Here is a 10,074-nt window from a genome sequence, read left to right as displayed (position 1 = left end):
GTTGGCCCCCGACTTTTCACAATAATCGGCCGATTTCACACGATCCGACTTTCGAGACAGTCGGGTTTCACGAGACCCGACTCGATCCTAAAAAAGCAAAAGTCGCTCAACCCTAGTAACTACAGATCACCCTGCTTTCCTTTCAGCACCTGGGGTTTACAGGCACGAGCGAGTGCTTTAGCACAGCTCCTGCAAGGTATGTATATTGTTGGCTTATTATTTTGCAGAGCGAGGGTCTTCAGGTGGATTGAGAGAGCAATAAAATATTAAAACAACCTGTGTGTTTATTTCATTAAAATACTTTTTAATAATGTGTGTGTTTTTTAACCCTTTCATACAATTGGATTAATAATGGATAGGTGACATAATTGACGCCTCTCCATTATTAATCTGGCTTAATGTCACCTTACAATAGCAAGGTGACATTAACCCTTCATTACCCCATATCCCACCGCTACACGGGAGTGGGAAGAGAGTGGCCAAGTGCCAGAATAGGCGCATCTTCCAGATGTGCCTTTTCTGAGGTGGCTGGGGCAGATGTTTGTAGCCAGGGGGGGCCAATAACCATGGACCCTCTGTAGGCTATTAATATCTGCCCTCAGTCACTGGCTTTACCACTCAGGCGGAGAAAATTGCGCGGGAGCCCACGCCATTTTTTTCCGCCATTTAACCCTTTATTTTAGCAGCTACAGCGCCCAAATTTTGCACATACACACTACTAACATTAGTAGTGTGGAATATGCAAAAAAAGGGATATGAGATGGTTTACTGTATGTAAACCATGTCTCATATCCTGTCGGCTTTGGGAAGGAGAAATGAAAAGCAGTCAATTGAATTACCGGCTTTTCACATATATCGCGCTGAATTAAATATAAATACAGAATATATATATATATATGTGTCTCAATGATATATATATATATATATATATATATATATTTACTGTATATATATTTTAACGAACATTTGAGCACATAAATCCATTAGATGTCGGTTTTGCAAGCCTGCGAGAAAATATCGCAGTACGGATGCCATACCGATTACATACGGAGGATGCCATGTGCAAAATACGCTGACAAACCCTGCCTACGGATGACATACGGATCACTATTTTGGGGATTTTTCTGCGTATTACGGCCGTAAAAAACGGACCATATTTACATACGCTGAGTGTGAGGCCAGCCTTAGTGGTAGAAAATAGACATAAAAACGCCCAAGCTGCAGCCATGTTGTGTCTGGGCCAGATGGAAGACAGGAAACTCGGTAACGCCAATCAGAAAGGACACTTTCCATCAGGCCCAGGCTGCCATGACTGGCTGCAGCGGTTATGACTGACACATTGGACTTTTCCTTCACGCCCCTCAACCTAGTGCCCTAAAGAATAACAATACTCCTGTGTGCAATACTTAGTGAACGTTACAGTCACTTGTGTGCCCATATTACGTTATATCGTCCTGACCGCCCCCAAAAGTAACATTGCCAGTAAAGTGCCCCTTTAACAATTCGTAAAGTCCATGAGAGTGGCACTTTTAATAAAGCCTAAAAATCTATCTATCTTTTAAGATTTACCTAACTTGCTGATGAAAGATTTTTTCTTTACCGGTAGGATCTGTGTGATGTGATTTCACTCTAAAATTTGATGGGTGTGAGAAGAAAAAAAAAATAATTGCATGTCATACAGACCCAGTGTGGCATAGAATTTTTCCAGATGCATTACTCAGTCCTGTAGCAATGGGTAACTATAAGGCTATGTGCACACGTAGGAAATGTGGTGCAGAGTTTTCTGCACAAAACCCGCATCTCCTGGCAGAATCCGCAGCCGCGGATTTGCCGCGGTTTTTATGCGGATTTTCTGCAGTTTTTGCCACTGCGGATTTTTATCATGGAGGGGTGCATAAACGCTGCAGATCCGCACAAAAGAAGTGACATGCACTTCTTTGAAATCCGCAGCAATTCTGCACTGATTTTTCAGCACCATCTGCACAGCTTTTTTTTTAATCCCATTGAATAACACTGTACTGTACATCACAGTGCGGATCTGCAGCGTTTCTGCGCAGAAAAAATCCGCTGCGGATCCGCAGCAAATCCGCATCGTGTGCACATAGCCTAAATGCTCCTGTAGAAGATTAATGGCTGCCGAGTAAAAACTGACACTTGATGGGAAGAAAAAAAAGTCATCCCACTTTTCTGGAAGAAGTTTTCACATACACATACACACATATATATACACACACACACACACACACACACTTATGTGACCCCAGCATTAACGTCAAAGAGTAGACAAGCAATACGGCGTCATCACTGCAGCTCCTGGCATTGTATGTGCCCCTCAATGTCCTACAGGCTTCAGCCATAAAGCAACCTGCGGTCTACAAGATAGAGAGCTGTAAAGCCGGAGGCCATAGTGCTGTGATCTAGAGCGGTAGAGCTGGAGGCCATAGTGCGGTGATCTATCATGATTAACTGCACCAGGGTCATGTAGATACAGATATATTTGAGAGTGGTGGTCTCCTGAGGATCTGGGAGGGTCCCACAATGTAAGGGTATGTGCACACATTGCAGATTTCCTGCAGATCTGCAGCGTTTTTTTCCGCGCAGAAACACTGCAGGTCCGCAAGTAATTTACAGTATAATGTAAATCAATGGCAAAAAAAAAATAAAAAAAATGCTGTGCTAATGGTGCACGGAAAACGCAGCAGATTCAAAAAAAGGACCATGTAAATTCTTTTTGCAGATCTGCTGCATTTCTGCACACATTCCATAATAGAAATCTGCAGGGGTAAAAAAAAAAGGAAAAAATCCGCACAAAAGTCTGCAACGTGTGCACAATGCAAAAAAAGGTGCAGATTCTGACCTGCGTTTTCTGCCAAGAAATGCAGAATCTGCACAGAAAATTCCACAGTCAAATCTGCAACGTGTGCATATAGCCTAACTCTGCTATCCCATTGCCTTCAGACACCTGTTCATTGGTCCCATCTGGGCTTATGTCTGAACCCCCTGCAAAACGGGATTGAGATGTATTCGCCAACAAGGCCATAAACTATAATTTTGCAGATAGTGCAAGATGCACAACAGAGCGCACATTCACTATCGGCAAAATTATAGTCTATAGCCCTGTCGGCGACAACACCCCTGAATGCAGTTTTGCTGGGGGGGTACAGACATAAGCACCGAAGGGACCAACAAATGGGTGCCAAAATACAGTGTGAAAAGCACCACAAGCAGGGACCCTGCTGCTGATCTCTGCAGCTTCTGCTATGTGCTTTCAGAATTTCCTTAGTATTGCATAGGTGATGGAATTAACGCTTGAGCAGGTGATGAAATGATCACCTGTGCAATACCAAGGAAATCCTGAAAACATGACCTGTTGGTGGCTCTTGAGTAGAGATGAGCGAATTTGATCGGGTCAGGGCTTATTCGGCAAGCTATGGTACTTACTGAATAAGCTGCAGAGGGAACCCGGCTTCCTGGATCGCTCCGGCTGATCAGCTCCGCAGTTGTATGTGTCGCAGCTTTGTGAGTCACAACACATGCATGGAGAGAGCCTGTGTGATGTAACTATCACACAGCCACGACACATGCGGCTCCGAACCCCTGATCATCGGGAGCGCTCCAGGGATCCGGGTTCCCGCTGCATCTTCTTCAGTAAGCGCTATAGCCTGCCGTATAAAAAGGGAGCCGACGATATTCACTCACCCTACATCCAGATGTGAGCTTATGCTGTATGTCTATGACGAGATGAATGGCAACAACTCAAAGGTGCATTCAACAAACACGGACACGACTGGACTGAATAACGTTTATTCGCAGTTTATTAAATACAAATCGCTTTATTGTACAATGAATTAACACATTACAAATTACCTAAAAATCAAGACAAACGCAAAAATAAAGAAAAAATACAAAATAGGATAAAATTGTTTCCCAACCTTTACAAAGTGCAGAGAACGATCATGTAGAGAAATATTCCTATGTCCTCCTTACTGCTTTTATCACCATTTTGTGCCATTTTTAATTGTAACTTTTTTTTTCATAAAAACAATCCAATATAACGCTGGGTAATAGGTGTGCACGATGGTTATGAACATTTTGGTAATGCTCAGGGCCATGGTATGACACTGACACCAATACAGAAATGAGAACCATTAACCCATCGGTAACGCGCATTTGTCAGCGTTTCATAACAACGTAACATTATATATATATATATATATATATATATATATATATATATATATATATATATATATATATATATATATATATATATATATATATATATATATATATATATATATATATATCACAATGCGAACAGACTGTATAGTCGGGAGCAGAAAACTGATATTTCACACCAAAATGACCTCATACACAGTTGAACATGGCCATTGAAATAATTTGTCAGTATTTTGCATTTTTTTTTTTTTTTTTTCAAAACAAAAACCAGGAGTGGGGTTAAAATACAGAAGTGGTGCAATTTTTATCATTAGGACTTTTTTCACCCACAGTGTGTTTTGCGGCCTTTTTTTCTGTGCAGGGGAAAAAAAAATGCTACATGTTACAGAAGTGGAGAACAAATAATTTCTAAATTGCCATCCACACCGTGCCTTTTTACTTGTGTTTTTTGAGCTCTGGTGCATTTTTTTTTTGTAAATTGCACAATGCAAATGCTTTCAGCGTTTTTTTATATCCATGCAATTGAATAGATAAAAAAAACGCATCAAAAACAAAAAACGCATGAAAAACTAATCAAAAACATAGTGTTTCTCCTGGCAACACTGGATTTCTCATGTGGAGTAATATGGAGAGAAAAAAAAAAAAAACCTGCTGTTTTTCATCCACTCCTGGTTCTCTTACAAATACTGATGCAAAATTCTGACCCAGAACACGGTCATACGTGAATTTCCTAAAGGGATATTACTGTCCCAGATAGAGATGAGCAAAAAGTTCTGTAGTACCCTGTTCTATTCTGTCTATTCCGGTGTTGCAGCTCGGACTTCACCCTGTGGCCGGCACCGTTGGCATCTGCTGGGAGCCAGTCTCTTCCTAGACCCTGCATCATCATGATATTGGGCGAGACCTACGATGATGCCCGGATGAGGATACCAGCAGCAGAAGCCCTTTTAGCCGCAACAGAGGATCGGATGAGAGGTCGGAACAGAGGATTGAAAATCTTTTTTGCACATCTCTACTTCCAGCAAATAAGTCTTACTCTTCGTATATAAATAATCGTTCTATAATCTCCCAATATATTTTCTATATCAATTTCTCACCATTTTCAATACCTCTGCTTGCAGTCATACCACAGAAAGTAACAATATTACGTCTATGGATACAAATCTTGTTCAGTTAATATAGTGATCACACTGAAAACCATTGGAAACCCAGAGGGAAAGAATACAAATATTATATTGGATGGTTGTAAAGCTTTTCATTATACAAAATAATATACCCTTTTTTGCAGAAACAGTAACACGCCTCTAATACACCGACACAAAACAGATATTTCATCCTGTTGTGTAAATGGACGAAATGGTAAAATGAGCTCAAAATGCGCCAGAAGTTGTAATTAAATAATAAGCTTTCCAAAATCCTGGCAGCGCTGCGTTACCGAGCTGTGTCAGTGAAGTATGCTGTATCTATCCGCAATGGTAGAAAATGTTAACAGACTGCACGTAAGCTATGAAAATCCTGAGCGTATGTATAATAATAATATTATATATATCCCTGATGCGGAGTTCAGAGGAGATGTGCACCGTTGATAGGATAAATTCATGCCCGGCTTTTGCATATAAAGTTTAAAAAATAAATAAATGGAAAAGAAAAGTCATTTCTTAAGAATATTAAAGTATGTTGATGGGGAAAGGAGGAAAAAACAAAAAACAAGAACCTTTATGATCAAGAAATTTTTCGAATTTTAGAAAAACCCAATAATGTGCATAACAAGCATAGGAAGGCCAGTATGTGGCAATCGTATGGACGGGCATGCCAAGCCCTTTACAAAGGAAGGGAAAAAAATTTTAAGTCTGAATCAAGTGTTTTGTCCAAATGCATAATGGTTCAAAAATGAACCATAACTGGAATATTTACAAATCATTGTAATAAACTCTTATTTATTGATGTGCAATACCTATATCATGGGATTGAAGGTGCTGGTGATGTGCTAAGCTTCTACAGCCTCCAGCACAGGTGGCAGCACATGTATGTAACGTGCCACATGGGAAGGTTTTCTTTTTTTTTTTTTGCAGAGGGAAGCTGATGTGGGTTGCTTATGGGAACACATTGACTTTTTATCAGTGTGCTGGATCTAATTTTATCCATTTTTGGTCTATTAGCCATCAGTATAGCATCAGTTTTTTTTCGTATGGGAAAAAATAAGACCCACAATCTTCTCCAACCCATTAGAAAATTTAAAGATGGACAGCACTTTCATGACACCCAGATGGTATCCACGCACAGTCCTTAATTTTTCAGGGACTCATTGGTTTAAAATGGCAGCGTTTGATTTGTTTCTCTTTGCAGACACTCCAGCTTAGCACCATAGACTATAATGGGTAAAGGTCCTTTGGAGAAGCTCATGACTGGGAACTACTGGGGGTCAGCACACATTGCCTTACTAAGTCAATCTTTAGCGTTTTAGCACGAGGCTGCATGTAAGATTATCTCTTTTATGCAGATTAAATGTAATAGTGTTATAAAGTTAAGTTAGGTTTAGCTGAAATATAGGTTTATGGGATATATCTGGATTCACTGGGATCCATTTAAGAGCCAAGTCGTCACATTCCTGTTATCAAAGAAAGCCAAGAGTCTAGGCTCTTAAATATATTCCACGAAAACGTACATTTTAATCAACAGATCTTGAAACAATATGTTCCACAATTGGAGGTGTTAAAAAAAAATAAAAAAATCTTGTATTGCGATAATCTTATAAATGAAGCAGGAAGGAAAGGAGGGGTTCTCCAGCGATGAGGAAAGTAGAATCCACCAGTAAGATAAAAAGTAACTTTTAATTTAATGAAAACTTGTTTGCAACCAGTAGAGGACTCCGTTCAGATGGTACACATAGGAAACCAACGCGTTTCAGCGATATACCTTAGTCACCATACCATGATTGAGGCATATCGCTGAAACGCGTTGGTTTCCTATGTGTACCATCTGAACGGAGTCCTCTACTGGTTGCAAACAAGTTTTCAATAAATTAAAAGTTACTTTTTATCTTACTGGTGGATTCTACTTTCCTCATCGCTGGAGAACCCCTCCTTTCCTTCCTACTTCATTGACCACGTCTTAGACTAGGACGGCTCTGTGCGCATGATGTTTGCAGACATGGTGCAAGGCATTTTGGTGAGCTGACTTTTCCTTCACCCTCCCTCTTCCTTGCAATCTTATAAATGGTCCCCTGCTGTGTACTGTGTAAGGCCTGTTTCACACGTCAGTGGCTCCGGTACGTGTGGTGACAGTTTTCTCACCTACCGGAGACACTGACTCACGTAGACACATTAAAATCAATGTGTCTCTGCACATGTCAGCGTGTTTTCACGGACCGTGTGTCCGTTTGAAAAACACGGAGACATGTCAGTGTTCGTGGGAGTGCACGGATCACACGGACCCATTAAAGTCAATGGGTCCGTGTAAAACACGTACCGCATACGGATGCTGTCCGTGTGCGGTGCAGGAGACAGCGCTACAGTAAACGCTGTCCCCCCAGCTTGTGGTGCTGAAGCCGCGATTCATTTCTTCTCTCCAGCAGCGTTCGCTGGAGAGAAGGAATGAAAAATCTTTTTTTTTTTTTTTTTGTGTGGTTAAAATAAACTTCCCGGCAACCTCCCCCCTCCCACCCGCCCGCTGGAAATAAAATACTCACCCAGCTCCCTCGATGCTTCCTCTCAGCGCCGCAGCTTGTCCTGTATGAGCTTTCACGTGGTGCCGCTCATTACAGTGATGAATATGCGGCTCCACCTCCCATAGGGGTGGAGCCGCATATTCATCACTGTAATGAGCGGCACCACGTGACCGCTTATACAGGACAAGCTGCGGCGCTGAGAGGAAGCATCGAGGGAGCTGGGTGAGTATTTTATTTCCAGCGGGCGGGCGCACAGGGGGTGGGAGGGGGTTGTTTACCGGGAACTTTATTTCAACCGCAAAAAAAGAAAAAAACAATGATTTTCCATCCCTTCTCTCCAGCGAACGCTGCTGGAGAGAAGAAATGAATGGCGGCTTCAGCACCCAAAGCAGGGGACAGCGCTTACTGTAGCGCTGTCTCCTGCACGGTCCATGTGGTACCCAGTCGGCACACGGCTGCCGCACGTGTGCCACACTGATGTGCCACGTGAGCACACGGACACTGATAACTCCGGTACCGATTTTTCCGGTACCGGAATTATCTGGACGTGTGAGACTGGCCTTAAAGAAGTTCACCTCAGGGATGTGTCTAATGACAAACTTGTCAAGTGTTTCTAAAAACTACAAACAGAATTTTGAATGTCAGTCTAGACTTATACCATCATATTCCGCAGTGGTGCACACACACGACCCTGCACGGGGGACAATGCAGCCCCCATTTTACATTTAATCTTTTGAGAGACAGGTAGAAAAGTGTACAGAGATTCAATACAAAACAAATGCTAAAGCCTGTGACGTTTACAAGAGATCTGAATGCACTGAAAAGCTATGGACTGCCAGCAGTTTAGGGAATCTATAGGATTGCATAGCTGAAATTTGCTATTTTTCGAGAGCATCAGTTTAATACATTGATCTTCACTTCATATATGAATACATGCTTTTCTAGCTTTAACCAATATCATGCTACTACTATGAATGGATCTGCATGTGACTAGATTATTTTACTACGACACCATAAAATATAGTGGTAGGAAACTATCCAGTCCAGCATGGCTTGTCTATAAAAGCTTTGGATAATTGTACCTTGTGAAAATGACTACAGTTTTCAACTAACCAAAACTACAGCTCATCTAGAATGAAGGTGATAGAAAATGAGCGACCATTAAATGCTGATATTTTAAGATTTCTTTTCATATAAAATCATTAATAAATCATCTACAGAATATGCAAGTATAAAAGTTTTTCCTGTTCAGAAGATAGAGATCAAAAACCAAGAGGTTTTCGTTTCAGAGGTGAAGAAGAATCTTATCAGTTGACGTGTAGAGTTAGAATACTTGCTGGAAAGTCTTGCCCAAGAAAAGCAAAATGTCCATGAGCTGCGTCTGGTATTTACGTGAACAGGACTAAGCTGCAATACCAGTCACCACCCATGGAAAACAATACTGCTGTTCATAGGGAAGCTGTGTTTAAAGGAAACAGACGTGTCGAGTCATGCTGCCCAAACCGCAGGCAGCCTGTATCAGCACAACTGTACCCAGATATGTCTTTCCCAGAAAAAGATCCATCAGGAAAAAAAAGACAGACTAGACTAGTCTGGCACAGCCCTTGGCCGACTTCTCCCGGCACCGCTCTAGTTGATTGGGAGATACCTGTCAATGTATTCACATGGGAGAGACCTGTTCATCAACCACAGCAGTGCGGGGAGAAGCAGGTCGGGACTGCGCCAGACTAGTCTCATCTCTGCCTATAATCCCAGCACCAAAGCATTTCAGATAAAAACGTACCTGGCTGTAAGCATGCTGCCCATTCAGCTGATAGGTTCCTCTTAATTGGGTTAGCCTTTGACATCCAAAGCAGATCACTACCACTTTGGAAACTGCTGCCAAGAGTTGTGCACAACTGGCAGGTATTATCCTGTTCCCTAGGACAGGACAGGAGCACACCACCTGCTGATCAGGCGCGTCTCGGCCGGTATGCGTGTTGTAATGTCACTTCCCATAAGGGAGCGGCTCTGGACGATGCCAGATAACGCTTTAAGTTGTTGTAACACAAGAGTTTTGTCACAAAGTGAAGAGTGAAGCAAGTCCAACCATTAAAAAATGTTTCTAAAGACTGAACCAATGGGATCTCTTTGGCACTATAGGAGTATGTAACATAGTATGGGACACAGACGATCTATGCACATGACCTGTGATTTTGGGCCACAGATCTCCTGACTCTATAGCCTCA

The sequence above is a fragment of the Ranitomeya variabilis genome, chromosome 1, assembly GCF_051348905.1.
Source record: "Ranitomeya variabilis isolate aRanVar5 chromosome 1, aRanVar5.hap1, whole genome shotgun sequence".
Taxonomy (NCBI): Eukaryota; Metazoa; Chordata; class Amphibia; order Anura; family Dendrobatidae; genus Ranitomeya; species Ranitomeya variabilis.
Note: the sequence above shows the minus strand (reverse complement) of the source record.